Source organism: Ostrea edulis, chromosome 1 (genome assembly GCF_947568905.1).
Source record: "Ostrea edulis chromosome 1, xbOstEdul1.1, whole genome shotgun sequence".
NCBI classification, from domain to species: domain Eukaryota; kingdom Metazoa; phylum Mollusca; class Bivalvia; order Ostreida; family Ostreidae; genus Ostrea; species Ostrea edulis.
This window is the reverse complement of record NC_079164.1, coordinates 65,948,170-65,965,205: the sequence shown is the minus strand read 5'-3', so window position 1 is coordinate 65,965,205 and position 17,036 is coordinate 65,948,170.

The window sequence follows — 17,036 nt, the reverse complement described above, 5'->3', positions numbered from 1 at the left end:
TTTCCAGTCGTTTGAATTGCCGGGTGTGATGGACCATATTTTAAGTGCCTTGAGTAGGGGCCAGGGGAGGGGGGCTTTGAAGCCGACTGGGGACTTAAAAGCTCGGGTAGGGGGAATTGTTTGTATACATGTATATATTGTCTGAGAATTTTTGACTCATATGGAGAAGGGAGGACTGACCAAGAGGATATGGGGGGACTGACCAAGAGGGGGGAGGGTGCCTGGGATGTCACCTAGTAAGAAGTGGAGATATGTCGCTTCCCAGGGAGCTGATTTCGATGGAGACACCTGGTTTTCAACGGTTTTATAACTTACTTTAGGTGCGACAGACTATTCTGGAGGTGGTCGTGGGTCGCATGCAAGGGGAAATGGGTCAAATACAAGGGAATATTATCCGAGTTGAAGGTGACTTAGGTGCGGCTTACAGTAGGGTAGATACATGTAGCCTTAGTCAAGTTGTAGTGGGGTACGGGAGATACATGTATTGGTGTACTGAGCAATGACATGTCAAATGGTTTACTGATTGTTTGTTTCACGTCCCGTCGAGAATTTTTCACTCGTATTGGGACGTCACCAGCTCTAAGTCAAGTACCACAAATTTAGACCTATGATTAGCGCTGGGGCCTCCCTGGCCGAGTGGTTAGAGCATCCCGCTCAAAATCACAAGGCCTTTCACCTCTGGTCGTCGCGAGTTTGAATCCTGCTCGCGCCGTTAAGTGAGAAAGTTTCCCAGTTTACTTTCGGAAGCTCGGTGGTCTCTTCCCATGTACATTGTATCTCGGTTCTCTCTTCCACAAATAAAAACTGGGCGCCACCAGATATCAAAAAGTTGTTGAGTGTGGCGGAAAACAGCAAACAAGGATTAGCACTCAGGGCCGTAGCGGGTTCATTATCGTATCAACGCCTGTCGCGACGCGGGGCCTCCGTTTTTAAGGTCATATCCGAAAGATCCGTAATTCTCACTTTTAAGGAGGTACTCTACATCGTCACAATGTCTGACTTCCTTTTAAAACATGGATGACAATATAAATATCAGCAATATTTGTCTATTCATTTAAAACATTTTCACATAACTGAGTAGCTCAGTAGGTTAGCATGTCGACTGATAGCGTGTTCGAGCAAAGCAGGGGTTTTAAATTTTTCTCAGATTGCTTTCAGCTAAAACTGTATTTTTTGACTAAATAAAGAAAATTTGAAAGTTTTCAATTTCAAAATATTGGTGTACATGTCCTCCACTTTTCATCCATATCAAATTTCTCTGGTGTAGCATACCTCCTTAAATGCCGAACATTTGGCGAAGGAGCAATCACTACCAATGTTAACTGGTTTACGTGTTAAGTTAGGCACGATCGAAGCTCGTACTCTGGGCTCCACGAGATAACTGAAAAATTGTTGAGTGTGTCGGAAAACATCAAAACAATCAATCAATCGAACTCACGACATCTCGATTTGTAGCGAACGCTCTACCACTGAGCTACCGTATGTCAAATTGAATCCATGGAAAAGAATATGGGTTCCATGGAAAAGGATTATTAAATTTATATTCACCACCCACTAACTTCATTCATTTGCATGCAAGTTAAAAATTTGTACATGAGGATATCAACACTTTGATACTTCAAAGGTTTATCACAGAGAAATCAGTTGAAAATGTCATCATATATTTATACCGAGCGAAGCTCGGACGGGCCGAAGGCCCGTCCGCGAAGCAAGGCTCTAAAGGTAACACGTATGTAAAAGAAAAAAGTCAAAATCAGCAAAAGAAAAAGAGATAATCTCTATATACGTTCACTGAAATTTTCGTGATCCATATGGGCGCCGCCATTTATTTTTTCCATTACCTGCTTCAACAGTTATTCGTGTTTTATTTTGAATGCCAATAATAGAAGACTCTAACGTGCAATTCGTAATTTAAACACTCGGTTTGTTGAAAGTGAATAGTATCATTATCATTGTAACAGGTTTTAGCAAATAAATACATATAAAACCGTAATACGACTAAATAGATGAACGAGTTCATGAGTTTCTTTGAATAAGAATATACGATAAAATTACGGTTACTTTTTTACCATTTTGAATTTATTGGTTAATTTTGTTTAGTTTTAACGGCCTTTTTCATTGCATACGGAATGTATTATTGTTGTTTATAATATGTTTGCTTTGAAAAAGAGAAAAAAGTCTAGGCTAAATGTGACGTCACAATGCACAGTTTACGTCGCCTTGCGTTTTATTTCCCGCGTTCAATGAATAGGCGGATCATGTAAAACTGTTGTCCCCATATAAACTCCTTTAATATTGAGATGTTACGGGGTGTTTAGCACAAGGAAATTTCATTCAAAATATATATTTATAAATGAATCATAATCTACCGTACTTAACGGAATTATGATTACCACTCGAGACACGGATTTACGTACATGCTTCGCTCGGTCCAACGGCCACACCGTATACATATTAATAGAAAGGTTGAAATTTCAAACATGTACAGGTACTTGTACAGTATTCACACGTACGCGTACCTGTCTTTCGAGATTTTCATGACGTTTAAAATAAACGTGTACGAGGACTTCGAGCAGTTAATGGATAAACATGTTCAAAATACGTTTAAATGAAACTAGAAATCCTATGTAATGTTTAAAAATCAAATTTCCATACATCAATCAGCTAGTTTTTATCTCGAAAGCTATAAGTTTGTACTTTCTAGTAGACGCTACTCCACAAGTTATGAGAACGCGTAGAAACCTTGTCATCACCAAATGTGATGACGTAATAGGCGAGTAATTTCAATGATCCTTAATACCCGTACACATACCCGTTTGAATGGCAAATAAAACTTCAAATTACTCGCCCTTGATTACAGGTGGCGCACGATCCGTTAACGTCCAAGGCATTTATAACCTTAAGTTTAAGAGAGCGTCGGAAGGACATGTTTAGATTAGAAAGTTGTTGAATATTTAGTAACGATGGCGGATTACGGTTCGTAGGACCTCGCTGCGCTTAGAGACGAACTTAGAAAACGCATTGCAAGACTCTCTGGGCGGAAAGGAAAGCACGTTGACAGTTTCAGCTGTAACCGAATTTTCTCTGTCACATCGATTAAATAAAGACATTCAATAAACATTGAACGTTTTTCATCATAAACTACTTCGTGGTGAAGCTTAAATGCTTAAACAGTAGTTTAGGTTGAATATATAATATACAATACATCATAATTCTTTATAAGTTGTTGAATTGCATATGTTTAAAACAATAAGATGCGGACCCCCCCCCCCCCCTCTCTCTCTCTCTCGATGATTAAGAATATCAATTATTAAATATATCCATATATATATGAAATTCTATTATTAAGCTGTTAAAATGTGTAGTAATAGTGAATGTATATGTATAACTTCTCTTTATGAAATAAAATTCACGATAGAGAAGGCACATGTATACAGAGTACATAATATATCATACCACATTAAACAGTTTATTTGCGTGTTTTAACTTATATCACTTACGTGATGACGTCACGATAGGTAAACAGTTTGCGATTAATTTTTTATTAGTCCATAGGGCAGGCGAGAGCATAAAAATTGGCAGGTCAAATAAATTTTACTACCCCATATGCTAGCTGTACAATGACTCAAAATTTCGAGTTTCTACATTTTAATTGAATATTACACTTTGGATTGCAAGTTTAAGACGGAAGTTCAAGCTTTCAATTTCTAAATTCACGTCTCCATCCATATACTATGATTGATATATACTATGAGTTGGTTGTACTCTGCGTGAAAAGCACGACTGTATCCTGCGTATAGGAATGGTTGTATCCAAATGACGTTTGTCCATGGTGTAGGCCTACATACATGTAATTTGACCCGTGTTTACTTTCATGTATAAGGATTTATCATGTTTATATGTACCATGACAGTTCATGATATGAATGATTTAATACTGAAATACATCACTTAACAAATGTAGTACACATTGAAGGTCAATTTGAATGTTCATACTTCAGATTGAAAATCGAAGTTACAAGTGAATATTGAAAAAGTAATGCAATGATTTTTAAAAATAAAAACCACAATGAACAATAGGCCTATGTGTGGCTTTTATCATAAACACAACATTGTATATATGATAGTGAAATTTGTTATCTACTTCACTTGGATAAATTTATAGCTTTATGAATTTGCATTTAATTTTGATAAAAGTAGATATGATTCAAATTTTATTTCTAAAAAATTCAGAAATATCTTAATCTCTTGAGATGCATTTTTCTTCTGGTTTGCGTCAACAGTTAAAATAGGCTAGGACTGGTATTCGTTTCTTTGACGTATTGGACTGTACTTCCGTGGGCCAGTTGATAAACATGACATAACAACATAACTATGATAATGCAAACTTTGATAAGTTATGAAAGTTTGACAATTTCATCTCATATTTTGATTAATTTCATACGTATTGACTATTGAAGAATCCACACTCGTTTTCCCTGAAATTCAAACAATATTTTACAACACTTTTTGAATTATAACAAAATTAACAATGAAAGTAAATTGTTGAAATTAATTTACAATCCAGTCATCAAATAGGAAAACAAGACCTAAGAATATTCACTGCCTTACAGTTACAGTCTGATTATAGCCACCCCTCCATTACAGTCGTGTCGTCGTACCGAGTAACGGCGGAGGGGGGGGGGGTGCTATTAGCAATCGCGTTCATTCATATTTTGACGACCTTGGTTAACTCTAAAATTAATTTTTAAATGACATCTGAAATGTATTTTTGTACCATACTTGGTTTATATATTGATGACTCAAATTTCCCCTGTTCGATTATAGATCTAGTCTAAGGGGGAAGGGGGGGGGGGTCATAGAATTATAAGATCATTGATGACTGTATCACTAAGAATAGATAAAATTTCAGCATAAATCATTCATGCAGAATATTACGATCTACAGAGCAAATGTTTAATCCCTCGTAAATACTTTCTGCAACAAAGTCGTCATCTGATATCGGTGAAGTCGGACTGAAGACTGAAGTTTATGGTGCACGACTTAAAACGATCGTTGTCGCTGTCACATTTGATGACAATGAACTAATTGAATTTTTTAAAAGCTTCATATCTCGGGAATTCTACCCCCGCTCCCTATTTGCACAACAAAAACCTTACACTCTCTTATAAATCTTATGTACACCGGAAGTCAACAAGGACGTAAACGAGTCTTGCGCCACCTATGTTTGAAATAGGGGAAACAACTGACAAATATTAGCAATTCTCAACCTCATTAAAATAACACGCGTTTGTGCGTTATGAACATTTAACTGCACATTTTTTTCTGTTATTTGAGTAATTAAATTTGAATGTGAAAATTAATCATTTAACAGCCGTAAAATGACTGCGATATTGCCAAAACTACAAGAAATCATTTTATGATGTTTCTCTTTTCTTACTAAAATCTTTTTAATATTTTACAATTTTCGGCTTATTTTGTACACGCATGTGAAACCTGTCCCAACCCAGCCTGCTCTATATCGGCTTTGGTTGGCTCTTTAGCGAAGGTGCTCATTGCTGCGACTCTCTGTATATTCATAGGTTCCCCCTTTCTCAAATGGAATAGCCAGAATGGGGAAAAATACTCTCAGTTTTATTGTGAAATAAAACCTACAGCTTGCAATGTAGTATGCTGTTGAAAATGCAGTGGAATGAAAATTATGGTACTTAATGTAAATCATTTATTCATTTTTAGATTGAAGACTGTGTTGGTATTCAACTTTTCCCAAAGATATAATCAAAATAAGACGTTTTCCCATAAAACTAAAGAATTTTATAATTCCCATGCCCTGTCTTCCCATAAACTCCGTTAAAGAATTGATTTATAGCGAATGAAATATTAATTCTCTACTTTATCCTTAAACTTACTCATACGCGTTAATTAGTTTGAAGTGGAAAATTATGTATAAGGTTCATAGTTCTTTTATATTTTAAATATTGACGACTGAAATTAATGACAGTTACGTGAGATGTTTAATTTCAATTGAGAAAGTTATCGTTATTTAAATCAATTTGAGGTTCTCCTTTTACAGCATTCTTTGATGAATGTACTTCCTCAATTTCATTTTCCACTACACTGCGCATCACACGATAGTTAATTACAGGCATAACTACATATTACGGCTATACCCTACGATACAGGACGCCTGCTTTGTGGAAAATCAACAATCGACTGAGACAAGCACAAATTGTCCCGCCTCACTACTACACAATCAATACTCCGTTAACGTGATAAGATAAAGGGTTCAGGGCGGGTGTTACCGGTCGACAGGGGATACTTACTCCCCGTAGGCACTTAATTCCACTTTTGGTGTTTCCTGGGGGCCCGCTTCTGTCTCGTTCATGATTTTGTGTTCATTACAGAGGCTAGAGATTGATAAATATTTGTTATCTTCATCTTTTTCATGAATACAACATAACTACTAGCTGCAATAATGTAGCCCTCTCTGATTTTTTTTTTATTATTATTTTTTTTTTTTAGGGAGAGGGCTACAACTCCTTAGGATCTCCGTAATGGTGCAAATGCGGGAGTGATTCACTCCCGCAACATTTGCGCTCATTCTAAACATTTCCTGACTTTCTTTACGTAGATAAAATGATATTCTATGTTTCTTAGTCAATATATAAATTTACAACCTGCAACTTAAGATTTGTGAGGCTCTATTCTACCATTTTCAACAATTTCGATAAATTCCAATTTCTCGATTCTTATTTGTGCGCCATGTTTGATGTACTGAAGTTTCAACTTCCGGTTGTCAAGTCATTTGCATATGCCATATAAGGTAGTATTTACATCAATGGACAAGTATGGAGGCGAAAGCTATTTCGTCGGTATTGAAAAGGTTTGAATTTAATATCAAGTTAAAAACCGAACAGCAGAGTGTAAATTCTTTCTGCAACAATATGATTTTCCTTTCTTTGTCGAAGTGGCTCGAGTAACTACATTTTCGCGCTGATTGTCAATGTTTAGGCTTTTCATTAGATCCACCTACGAGATCTCGCGATAACAAGCATGGCGGAGCAGACGAAGAATTTTGCATACTGTACATTATATTTAATGAAAAACACCTGTATTAGACATGCCCGAGCACAAAGTTGGTACTCCTTTTGGTGTAAACAACATTTGGGACTAATACACAGAGTTTATTATCGGTTATTCATAAAATTATTTTGCACCATTACGGAGATCCTATGGAATTGTAGCCCTATCCCGAAAACGTCAGAATAAAAAAAATTGAATAGGGCTACATTATTGCAGCTACATAACTACTGATAAACAATCATATGTTGCATTAGGTTTGGAACCCAGCAATGAACATTTCATAAGAACTGGGTTAAATACCCCATATTTCTACAGCAACCAATCAAAGTAGATTTAAAACAAGAATCAAAGTATGAAATATTTTTTTCAATTAAAACATAGTCGTACATCAATTTATTTTTATGGACAAATATTTATTATCATGGACAAATATTTGTTATCAGTAAGCAATTCCGCCAAGGAGGATGTGTATTGGTTGGGTGTGTTTATCTTGAAAAATACAAAAGAATGCATGGTTTTCATCAAATTTTGACATAAAATATAAAGTTTGCTTATTAAATTTTGGGAACGATTTGCAAATGATTACATGTAGATCATGAGGAAGTCTCGCTAGTGAACTAGCTCCAAGCGGTGGAGCCCTGACATGATCACGCAAGGTATAGAACGGTGGGCGTGATCAGTCCTTGGCTAGGTGAACGTTTCTTATTACTGGACACAGTTTATGGAAATTAGCGGATGTTTACAGTTTCTGTTCCTGCCACTAAAATTGTTAACGATTTCTTTTGACGTGTAATTCATTGAAATTTGTACTATATGTATCAATTCAGGCGCAATAGGCGTAGACTAGAGGTTAGAGCGCCAGCAGAAACCATGGTTACCCATGACACAGGTTTTCATCCCTGGACGCTCTTTATATGTTAGATGATTGTTTCCAGGTCCAAATACTAGGTCCCCCACCGCCGCAAAAAGTCTAAGCACAAAAGTTCCATAACTCCTGTAAAATTTGTCAAATCCAAATGACGGCGCAATATGATCTACTACATATGGTGACTAACAATCCTACAAATTTTGAACAAAATCCGTACAGCAGTCTCAGAGGACTTACATGTACGTCCAGTGTACCTATTATAGTGTAGCATGTACTTCAACAAAGTCCCATAACTTTTGTAAAATTTGCCAACTTAAAATGGCGGCGCAATATGATTAACTACATATAGTGACTAACAATACTACAAAATTTGAACGAAATCCGTTGGGCGGTTTCGGAGGAATTGCGTCCACAAATTGGAAATCCGTTTATTAATCTGTTAATTTAAAAAAACCAATGGTTTTACATGCAGTTATCGTCATAAACACAACTTTTGATATGCAATTATGTGGGGGTTTGTTTTCTGAAAATGATTGATATAATTTACAGAATGTATGTAAAGTGCGCGAAATTCGACGATGAACTATTGCCGAGTTCAAGAGGGTATGACGACCTAGTGGACATGTGTTTGCAGTCAACCATAAAAAAAAATGCGAAGGCCAACTATAATAAATCCCCAGATGATACGATCTCTCCCAATAAAGTATGTTATATTTTTGTGTTTTATGTTTACTGATAAATACAGAGAACGAACGTAGGGTTTCTTGTTATTAAATCATTGAACAGTCCGCATTTCACAATGCACAAAATATACAATCAGTGATATCTCCCAGCTTTGATTAACTTCAAAGCGTCACACATGACATCTGAAATCGTGATTATGCATGCAAAGTTGGAGAAACACGAACGATTTCCCCCTTCTGACGCCTAGATTATCATCACCGCTTTGAACAACATTAATTTCTAATTCAAACTCTTGTGTGACAGCTCCAGGTTTTGTAATACACTTTCTGTCTAAAAAGTATCCATAATTATATTACCCAAACGGAAGACCTCCAGTCTTGTGTTTGTTCTGTTTCTTTTTCCCAAATAATATTTTTCCTACCGATATTGTGCACGCAGGTTTTTGGAAACGGGTCAATCGATTTTCACGAAATGTTGAGATCTGATATACATTGATCTCAACCTTGTTGGAAAATTTTGCTGTTCATTAAGTCACTTCGGTCTGGATATATCGTCGATTTTAGAGGGTTGGATTGTGCAGGAAACTTCTTAACGATATGAGATTCTCAGGGGTGGTAATGGTAGTATTTGTTACATACGGAATGTATAGGACAAAACAAAAGTTAAAATTACAGGAGCATGAAAGACGAAGATATCGAACAGTGATCGATCTCATAACTCCCAAGGAATACAAAAAAATAAGAGTTGGGCAAACACGGACCTCTGGACATACCACATCCCAGAGGTGGGGCCAGGTGCCTAGGAGGAGTAAGCATCCCCTGTCGACCAGTCACACCTGCCGTGAGCCCTATATCTTGATCGGGTATCAGGGGCCGAAAGTCTTAATCCACAACTCTTTAACGGTCACTATTTTGTTATACATGATAACAAATATCCCGGTATGTTTATCGAAACGATCTGCAACAATGATAACGATATCTTGATCATATGTAATGTAATCAGGGGTCATAAAGGGCTAGATTACTTAATCCTTTTAATGTCGAATATGAGAACATTTTAGGAAGCGATATTGATTGTTTGTATCTTGTTAATTAAACCTCTCTCGAGAATTTTTCACTCATATGGAGACGTCACCAAGACCGGTGAAGGGCTTCAAATTAAGGCCTATATGCTCGGCGCTTACGGCCATTGAGCAATGAGGGTTCTTTAGCGTGCCACACCTACTGTGACACGGAACATCCGTTTTTAAGGTCATCTCCGAGGACCCGTGACATTCAACATTTGGCGATGGAACTACCCTTTAACGACTTAGGTCTGTTGCGGCCGAGATTCGAACCCCGGCCTTCGGCATGCGGGGCAAACGTTCTAACCTCTGTTCCGAATGATGTACACATTACCACGCAGTATGCAACTTCAATTTCCCCAAAACGGTCCTATTAAGGTTTTTGTAGTGTTAACATTTACTCACATGTGCGTGCATGCATGGACATTGTTTATCATTGAAATTTTTATCACTAAAATGGACATGCATGTAACTTTCTCATAAATAAAAATGACTGATATACAATTAAAAACTATACTGTAGGTTTATGATTTGAATGGTGCAAACGAAATGTGATGAATCAATTCACGTGCCCGTGCTTAATATGTTTATATGTAGATTCAATTCCACGTCATATTGGTATCCATGTCAACACCAAAGCAGACAAAGCGGCCAAAAATGCACTTCAAGATGATATTGTAGACTTCAAAATTCCCTACACTGATTTAGAATAATTCATAAAACTATATGTAAATTCTTTTTGGCTTTATTGGGATTTCTGTGACACAAGTATTCTATATATACAAAACAAAGTAAATAAACCGTGTAACATCATAATGAAACGCCAGGACGAAGTGATTATTTCGAGAATACGCATCGGACATTCCAAATTGACCCATTCTTACCTACTAAACGGAGAACTTCAGCCTGAATGTATGTCTTGTGACTGTTCATTAGCTATACTTCACATTCTTGTGGAATGCAGTGATTTTACGCCCATCAGAAATAGGCTTTTTAATGTGAAATTAATGCAAGAACTTTTTAGAAATATTGACAATCAATTTCTTATACAATGTTTACAAGAATGCGGTTTTTACAGAAAAATTTGAATCCTTTTAAAGTATACGAAATGATCTGTGTTTTTACCTGTTTATGTATTTTCAGAGAAATATGTCTCTGGTATTTTTAACCTAGATGTCCTTCGGTATCCCGTCTCAAGGATCACAGCCCCCTTTGCACGCAAAAGATCGTATCTTTGATATTCGAGAGTAAGCTCATTGGGGATCGTCAGGGAAACTCACAACCAAACATATTTCAATTAGTTAACCGCCGTATAATGGCAGACATATTGCCAAAACGGCTTAAAACCGTAATTAATCAATCAATTGATCTATAACGTTATTAATTGTAAATGAAACATTTGTAGGTATATTTTTGAGCTATCTATTGATCAGCATCGTCATATTGACCAGCAGGCGCAAGCGGTGATTGGATAATATTTAAACGCCTATAAATCTCTTATAAATGCGGAACATGAATGATATATAATTAAGCCATTAGTACCTAATAAAGAGTTTTCGACTTGATATTTTGGACTCCATCATGCTTTTTTATTGCAATCTTTTGAAATTTTCTCTGTAGGTATATATTACGACTCGTAACTGCTTGACATGTTCAACATCTAGATTAAATGTATATAACAATGTGATAAACCAATTCATATTTATAATCAGGTGTCTTCTCTTTGAACTGAATTTCCTGTTAATGACAGGCGAGGGGAGTCTATTAATTCATATCCCTTTGTCATTTTCAAAACCTATCATGATTTTGCATTTAAACAAAATATATGTTGACTTTTCCTCCACGAAAGAGTTATAATTAGTAGAAATCAGTGAATTGTTTTACTAACTAGGAGTACACCATGTACATGAATCTGATCATTGAATAAATTAACGGTACAAGAATATTCATTTCATGAGTTTTCTCCAGCATAAACGATTTAGTACACTAGGAGGTTTGTCAACCAACTGAGACACGAAACAGTGCCATAAAATCGTTATACCGTCTCAAATGTTAATAAGTACAACTAAAATATCGATCTATTTAGGCATGCATTGTCCTCTTGAAAATGTAGAAGAGAAAAACATTGCTACCAATCGATATTAAGTGTGAAAACAAAGCAAAGGCTTATTTTGTTTCATAAATGATAAACATTTCGTTTTTCTTGACACTAATAAATTGATTTTCTCTACCAAATTAATCACCAAATTCAATTTGTAAAGTACAAAAAAAAATATGATGCATCGATCTCGGGGCATTTTACACCATGCTCTTGAAACTTTGGGGGAGCTTTAAAAAAATTATCGAACATAACAAAACTCATACGAAAGTTCGAAAACAACAAAATATAATCAATTGCAACGAATTGCATAGTGGGCCCAAGACTTTAAGTCATAATGTTTGATATCCTCCACAGCCTTAGTCCATCAGTCCTAGGAATTTTGCGCGCGTTAAAACCCCACATCCATAAACCTGAATATTGACTTAAAAGTAAATTAAGTTATTTCATTATTCAATGTACATCTACCACAATTTATCACTTCGATGTCCATTTATTTTGAAGTGTTACATGTAAGTATGCGTTGTGCCACTAAAAATGATATACACCGTAGTAACCGCTATACGATGAACATATTCTAACGTTCCAAATACTGAAACACAGGATCTGAGATCAACTCCTGTCGCTATTATTCTATCCCCTGTGTCAATGCGTCATCTGTATGTTCATACTGTATATTTGTGTATATTGATATTGGTGCGTGCGCAACGTCAAAGCGCAATCTACCTTCGTTTCATGGCACAGCAGTTATCCCGTGGATCACGGTAAATAAACCGTTTGGCGAGCGGATTTGTTGGGTACAGGAGGGATATTTTTTTCTGTAGATGTGAGGGTTCTTTATCGTGCCAACGCCTACCTTGACACGAAACCTTATCACTATACACAGTTTCAGAGGGAACAAGTACAATTGACATATTTCACATTTTTTAACGTTTTGACCCCCGTCCTATCACCAAAATCCACTGACGCAGGTGCCATGAACTATGAAGGAATCTTCTTCAATATTACACCATGTAATGACCTACATTTGTGCAGTTACTTTCCCTGATACCGGAAGTTGGGGAGTCCGACGTTCTTAACAGGGCGTAGTAAAGATTACAGTACCAAATTCGTTATTACGCTGAGTTTAAACAAAATTGTATTATATTCATGATGAAAACTATGTTTAGTTTCTTAGATTTTATGGAAAACGCTTTTTAAAATGTACATTTCCTCAAATTCTAGGGTTGGGGAAAGAGTGGTTACACCCGTTTTTTGATGTTTATTTTCGTCCAAGTTATGATACAATTAATGTCGAGAATTTCATATTAAGTAATCTGTATTTTAAAAAAAAGACATGGAATTAAAAGCACGATAAAAACAGGTGATAATATGAATATAATCAGGTTAGTAGCATCGAGTTTTTTTTTATTTTTTAACAAGAGATGTTTGTAAAACACATATGCCCCCAATGGTGCAAAATTGAAAAGGGTTATACACACACCTCATTTAATTGATAGTATTATCATCAATTCAAAATATTGAGCAGACAATATCTTCCTATGTCAGGAGTGAATCGACCATGTGACCTAAAATTCAATAGGAGTCATCTACTCCTTATACTGTACCAGTGTACCAAGTTTGGTACGGGTCAATCAAGCAAATAATTCTTAAAATATAGGAGACAATATATTACTATGTCCTGTTCAACTATATTTACTTTTGACCTCAAAATCAATAGGGATCATCTTCTCCTGAAGATGTACCAGTGTACCAATTTTGATGTCTGTCAAGCAAAGGGTTCTCAAGATATTGAACGGACAGTATATATCTATGTCCAGTTTGACCCTTGACCTTTGCTCATCTGACCTCAAAATCATTAGGGGTCATTTTCTCCTGAAAACGTACCAGTGTAACAAGTTTGATGTCTGTCAGGCAAAGGGTTCTCAAGATATTGAACGGATAATATATTCCTATGTCCAGTGTGACCTTTGACCATGTGACCCCAAAATCCGTAGGAGTCATCTTCTACGAAAGACGTATCAGTGTACCAAGTTTGATGTCTGTCAAGAAGAGGGTTCTCAAGATACTGAGCAGACAGTATATTCCCATGTCTAGTTTGACTCTTGACCTTTGACCATGTGACCTCAAAATCAATAAGAGTGATCTTCTCCTGCAGATCTACCAGTGTACTAAGTTTGATGTCTGTCAAGAAAAGGGTTCTCAAGATATTGAGCAGACATTATATTCCTATGTCCAGTTTGACCCTTGATCTTTGCCCATGTCACCTCAAAATCAATAGGGGTCATCTTCTCCTGCAGACGTACTAGTGTACCAAGTTTGATGTCTGTCAAGCAAAGGGTTCTCAAGATATTGAACGGACAGTATATTCCAATGTCCAGTTTGACCTTTGACCATCTGACCTCAAAATCAATAGGGGTCATCTTCTTCTAAAGATGTACTGGTGTACCAAGTTTGATGTCTGTCAAGGAAAGGGTTCTCTAGACATTGAATGGTCAGTATATTCCTATGCCCAGTTTGACCCTTGACCTTTGACCATATGAATTCAAAATCAATAGGGGCCATCTACTCCTTAGGATGTGCCAAGTTTGATGTCTTTCAAGCAAAGGGTTCTCGAGATTTTGAGCGGACATTATATTCCTATGTCCAGAGTAGATTGACCTTTGACCTGAAAAACAATAGGGGTCATCTTCCACTCATAACCAACCCACATATTAAATATCATTATCATCAAATGAATGGTTTTCAAGATAATGAGCGGACAACATGTGGTCTACAGACCGACCAACCGACAGTTGCAAAACAATGTGCCCCCTCTTTTTCAAAGGGGGGCATAAAAATCAAAGCTTTCAATCCAAAATCCTGGGAGAAAGGGAGAGGGGAGGTGATCCATCAGTTCAGTTTAATTCACTACTACTATTTGTAAACTTTTCTGTCCCAGTGGTTCTTTGTTATACGTCCGTCTTTAGACGGATCGTATTATGGTACAGCGATGTCTGTACGTCCGTCCGTCCATCCGTTCGGTGTTTTCTCTTTATAGTTTCATTTCCCTTTCACATATCATGCTGAAACATGCTGTGTAGCTTCTTTGTGGGTCACTCTAGATCATACTGCAATTTTGATCCATTTCGCCCTTTTTCCAGGAGTTTTGCCCCTTTATTTGGAAATAATTATTATATGGAGGGTACATAATTTGTCCACCCTACTCCTCCCACAGTTTTCAAGTGAGAGCCTTCTTATTTTGTGGAGTGTTTGTATGGGTATTGAAGATGTGCATGTGGGATGGATTTTGATTTTCTACAATTTTTGAGAAAATTACAGGTTGTTGAACTTAGTCTACTTGGAAATTAATATTCTATGGAGGGTACATAATTTCTCCGCCCTACTCCTCCCACAGTTTTCAAGTGAGGACCATCTTATTTTGTGGAGTGTTTGTATGGGTATTGAAGATGTGCATCTGGGGAAGGATTTGATTTTCTTTCATTTTTGAAAAAATTGCAGGTTGTTGAACTTGGTCCATTTTGAGGAAATCTAGATTTTTAAGTTAAGACCCTTTGTTCATATGAAAGTTTGTCACAGCCTCATGATGGTTGATAATACCTGAAACAAAGTTATTCAAATTATAGCACAAGAAAAACACCCTATGTAAGCATTTCACGGGCGTATTATGTACCGTTTGCGGTACTCTTGTTAAAGATTTCCCCATATATGTATATATAAAACTATGATCCCCTATAGTTGCTCCACCCTACCCTCGGGACCATGGTTTTAACAAATTTGAATCTGCAGGAAGCTTTCATGTAAATATAAACTTTTCTTCTGGCCCAGTGGTTCTTGAGAAAAAGATTTTCCCTACATATTTGTATGTAAAATTATGATCTCCTATAGTGGCCCCATCCTACCCCCCCCCCCCCCCCCCCCCCTCATGGGGCATGGTTTTAACAAACTTGAATCTGCTTTATGTCAGGAACCTTTCATGTAAACTTTTCTGGCCCAGTGAACTCAGGTGAGCTAAAAAGGAGACCAGTCTATATATAGATTTACCTTTGCATGTAAAAATAACCAAGTTTGCATGCAATGACTACGGAAAAAGTACGATGGATGTCGATAAAAGCAGGGGGAGGGGTCCTATTTATACCAAGTGCTTGATAATAATAATTTTTGTGTACATATCAGTAATTGCAATGCAGGTGGAGCTGTGCAATGAAAATTGATTTACACAAAAATTAATTATATTGAAAAATTATTTGTCTCCCAAAACTAAGGCATTTCGCAGATCGTTTATTATTATTTTTTTATCTTTTTGTTATTTGGGGTGGGGGGGGGGGGGGGGTCATTGAATATTTGACCTACGCGAATAATGAATAAAGAGCAATGACTTATTTTCATAAAACTGACAAATGATGTAATAAATCATATCATTTATAATAATTGTCTGGTCAAATTCAAGACAAGAAACTTCTTTACAAATGTGAAGAGATACTCGTAACAACTTTTTTTTTATCCGAGAGTAGACGAAAGTCGTTTTATAAATAAAAATGCTTCATCAGAAGAAATGGTTAAGGATTACAATATCACTTGGCATGAAAAAACAAATTTCGTGTAGCCTTATAAAATGGGTCATTAACATTTCGTATGGCAATGTTAATTATGTGCATTGTAGATAGATAAACAGATTAATTAAAGGTATATGGAAATACCACGAGCACGGGGTAGGGTGTTTCACTTGTCTTATCTCTCATTAACAAGTTAGATTTGTAACAGTCAACAGTGTGGTATTGGCCATCGGTATAACAATAGTCCGACAATACGTGTATTTTTACTAAAGGTAAACTAATAAAAATGTAAAATCGACAACAGCGATATAATGTACGTGTGCACTATATACAATTATTAACATTGCTAGGTCAATACGATATTTTACCTACCCAAGAAGTACAATTTTCACCGCGACTGCAGAACGAAGTGAATTTTGTACTTCCGGGATAGCTAAAGTGTCGTACTGGCAGAGAAAATATCAGTGATTGTTTTATTATATGATTGAATAATTTAAAGCATTAAGATTGGCCATTTGTCTACAAAGCATACGTGGTCGGACTAGTGGAAGGTGATTGGGGACGCAAGTTTTCTTTACTGTTTAGAGCCATTCTTTGTAACCACTTCAAAATTTATATAAGGGGTCCGACACGCAATGTCAACGATTTTTTTCCTTCAAATTTGGTACATCGACTTATTCTCAAA